Source organism: Chinchilla lanigera, unplaced genomic scaffold (genome assembly GCF_000276665.1).
Source record: "Chinchilla lanigera isolate Chin_1 unplaced genomic scaffold, ChiLan1.0 scaffold00026, whole genome shotgun sequence".
Taxonomy (NCBI): domain Eukaryota; kingdom Metazoa; phylum Chordata; class Mammalia; order Rodentia; family Chinchillidae; genus Chinchilla; species Chinchilla lanigera.
This window is the reverse complement of record NW_004955427.1, coordinates 16,742,184-16,746,368: the sequence shown is the minus strand read 5'-3', so window position 1 is coordinate 16,746,368 and position 4,185 is coordinate 16,742,184. Positions and strand designations below refer to the sequence as shown.

Genomic DNA, 4,185 nt, shown 5'->3' with positions numbered 1-4,185 from the left:
TGATTTTGAAATAAGATGATAGGAATCAACCGTGGTTGTTATATTGCCTATTGTTATCTTCAATGAAGTTGCGCAGGTTACCAGTTGTAAGAATGCAAGATTGAGCAAACAATTAAAGACATGTTATTACTTTTTTTTTCCTCTTTAAAATAAAAAAAAAAATAAAATTAAAAGCAAACAGACACAAACACAAAAGCATGGAGCACATGACAGCTTTTAGGACAGTATGCTTCCGGATGCTTCTGGGGCCTCAAACTAGTTTGCACTTTCTGAGCAACAGCCTACGGTTCAGCTTTCATTTCTCACTCTGTTCAACATGAAGTTTACACCTTCAGTATCTCACTAGTGAAAGAGTGCTCACATGAGAAAGGAACATGGTAAAAAACACCAAGAAGTACTTTTAGGCTCCAATGTGACGAGGCAGGGCTTCTGCATTATGACAGAAAACTCCTTGAGCACAGATCCTTGACCTAACAAATAGAAGTTTCTAGTGGTGAAATGTCTCAGGGACAGGCTGACAGGCATGTTATTTGGGCACAGTGGTTTTTTGAGCAGTGTTGCTTTAATCAGATTGTGGAGCTGAAGGATTGCTCCACATGCCTGGGAGGCCGGCCTGCCACTCAGAGCTTTCAATGGTGTGTTTTCCCCTTATGTATATGAACACAGAGATGACAGCAGTGTCTCACCCCTGGAAACTGGCCAGCAGGCAGTTAACTGGCAAGTATCCCATAAACACTCCAGGGTACACTCTCTTCTTGGGGTCTAGTCTGGTAGCAGCTTCTACTTTCCTGTGAGCCATACTTTTCCTGACATGACCTAGCTTGGGGAGGTTTTTCTTTTTCTTTTGAAAGCAAATGTTTATGGGTTAAAAGCTTATTTAAGCATTTGCAGGGTGGGCTGGGTGAGAGACTAGCACAGCCTTCCTATCATACATACTCTGTCTGGAGCGAGTTAAAGACCAGAAAAATTGGTTGAACAGGCATATGGAAATTATAGAAGTAAAAGCAATCAAGGCTACATTTTTCTGCAACTAGTGTTAAAATCATGATTGGGAATGGAAATAAATATGAATCAGTCTCCTTCTTCTTCACAAAATCATCAATATGGTTTCCTGATTTTCTGGGATGTTTTCGGAGGTGGGTGGTTGGGATGGATTACTATGATACAGTCACATGATTTATATTTTTTAATGTTATGGGACTGTTCTTACTATGAATGGATAGAGCTGATATTGTTACTGGAAATATATTAGGAATAGAACAGAGTCAAATATGTTGGTGAAGAATCCACGTTAATGTTAGCATGGAGTGACTTCCTAAACCATACAGCTTGTGGGTGGACTTCACAAATGCAATGCTTCTTATATGCCCAGTACTTTTCATTTTTTAAAATTTTGAGTCAGGGTCTCACTACACAGTGTAGGCTGATCTTAAACTTGGCAATACTTTATCTCAGCCTCCCAAGAAACTGAGATTACAGGAATGCAATCATGTCCAGCAAATTGATTGCTTCTTGAAAGTGGATAGCTTTGTTCCTCTACTGATACTGATATAGGGGAAATAATGTAACTCTCAACCTGCTAGATGTCAGATACACTGAGTTTGTGTTCCCCAAAATTGAAAAATGAATTTTAAGGAACAATGAAGGTTAAGAGTAGGAAAAGTTTATCAAGAGATGTAGTTCCTGAAAGACAAGAAATGACCTGAAAGTGGGTTGCCAATAAGCCCACTCCTCAAAGGAAGTTTTATAGAGCAAAATAAGCAGGTGTGTACAAAATCACAAAGTGGATACAATGTGGGCCAAAACTATGATCAACTAGTAAGAATACAAGTATAGCCACTTAGGTAATATCAAGCTAATGGGGATCACAAGTCACATAGCAAGTGTACATGGAAAGGACAAAGACCTTTACAAGAAGGGATGGATCAGGAGGTCTTGGTCACTAAGCTGGGTGGCTGATGTCTATCTAGACTTTATTGGACCAGGTGATATCAATTATAGTATAATCTTTAATGTATTGCTTATCCCTTCGGGAGGCATGTAGATCTGATCAATTTGTCCTATTCTTAGTGTCTGGCCTTCAACAAATATGTCTCTAGTCATAGTTGTAATGTGTTCTCATCTTTTGCACTGACTCACTCAAGAGAGTAGCCCTATCTGACTGCCCATAATATTTTCCTAACTTAGCTGTCTATAATAATATGAGTGGAGAAATTTTGGGGGCAAAATTTTTAACCCTGAGGGGTTTTTACACTAAGGCCTTCTTACCTCTGAAGAGATGATTTATTCTGTGACTGAATGAGTGCATATATCTGTATGCCTGCATATGTGTACATGTGTGCATATCTATTCACATGTAAGTGTATTTTTTCAGATCTCTGGAAAGAGTATGAATAGTGGTCTGACTAAAAATTCTATCTAGGCAAAACTATGCTGGTGAAACTATTTCTGCAATGACTTGATTCAATTATATTCAATATTCTCATGTTTTTCCTTAAGGTTAAAATTGCCCTCACTATATTCACAGTCTTTATAAATGCATTTGTTTTTTTATTTAACTGCAGTGACTTCCATTTATTTTGTTACATCTTTTTGCCATGGTGATTTACAGGATCTTCAAGCCAATATAAATATTTCATAAATATGGGGTTATCTGGCTATACTGCTACACAATACCTCAGCAGTATCTTTCTGTAAGAAACACACAGAAGAGTAAAGACCTGACAGTTAACTAGGTGGGATGAAAATCTGCTCCAGATATTTGTTTCTGAGGTAAATGCACCAAACACCTGTTCAATTAAGAAAACCATCCTTACAACACAGGATGGTTTTTTCTGTTTAAGTGGGGCCTAGAACACCGAGGGGTAATTAGGTGCGGAATGGCAGAGCTCCATCCCCAGCTTATGCCATGAATTCACAGGGAATAGGTTCCAACAACTCAGGCTCCTTCCCATTGACTCTCACAAAGTGTGCTTCTCTGGGTGGGGCAGGCTGGCGCATTAACTGAACCCAGTTTCCTTTCTCTTTGACTTCCTTCTTTTTCTGATCATTTTCCTTGACACATTTCAGGAAGCTATCTCGACCCTCTGAGTGCTTAATATGCTCAATAAGCACATTAATCTTCTTCACTTCCTTGTTTACAACAATGCCAACAGCATGCTGGGTAACATTGTAGACTCTTCCTGTTTTGCCATGGTAACATTTGTGTGGCGTTCTTTTTTTGTACAGTACCCATTCCCTTGATATCTACAATAGCACCCTTTTTGTAGATTTGCATATATGTGGCCAAAGGAACAACCCCATGTTTTCTAAAAGGCCTAGAGAACATATACTGGGTTCCCCTGTTCTTTCTCTTTGTGTTCGTCATTTTGGCAAATTACTGGAAGATGGAGGTTCTGGCTGAAAGGATATAAATGCATTTCATATCTATTCTCTTTTATACTCAGTCAGGGCCACATACTGAGAAACTATCTTTCACATCTTCCAATCCCCTGCCTTCTTTCAGTCCCCAAGGCTTTACCTCTGGCCCTTTATATTCTTATCTAGACAATTTTAATCACTTTCCAGCTAATTTCCTTACCACCTCCATGGCCTCTTTCTACCTTGTCCTATGGATGTTGAGGTGGTTATTCTAAAACTCAGATCTTGTCTAATAACTTTCAATTTAAAATCACTAAGTGGCTCCTAATGGCTTTATTTAGTACCTAAGAGCTATGAAAACTATGCTGCCTGTGGTAAGCACAATGCCATACATTTTTCACATGCGATGTCTCATTGATTCCTCACAATTTCCTTGTTTTAGGTGACAGGATTAATTTGCATTCTGTAATTTAAGGAGTGACTTGTAAGACTGAGAATACCAAGAGACAAAAATCAATCAAATGGTGTTCTTGTGTCTTTTTTAGCTGTAATCCCAAATACCATTAAATTATGTCAAGATATCACCAGTGTAACAGACTGAGAGATATGTTACTGATCCCATAACTGAATGTGTCTGTGAGATAAATTTCTAAGAGAAATGACTCAAATGGTTTTAATGGATTTACAAATCTTAAAATAATACCAAATTCCTTAGGGTTTATATTCATATTCATACCAGCCATGTACTTACCTCATTGTCCATATAAATTGAAAACATTATTTTGTAGTTTTAATTAGCACATTCCATTACTAGAAAGGGGCTGT

The 4,185-nt window shown here is 38.2% G+C and overlaps 1 pseudogene; it reads right to left on the bottom strand.

Moving 5' to 3' along the window:
* Window positions 1-2,901: 2,901 nt before the first annotated feature.
* Window positions 2,902-3,367, bottom strand: LOC106148708 (annotated as a pseudogene).
* Window positions 3,368-4,185: the final 818 nt, after the last annotated feature.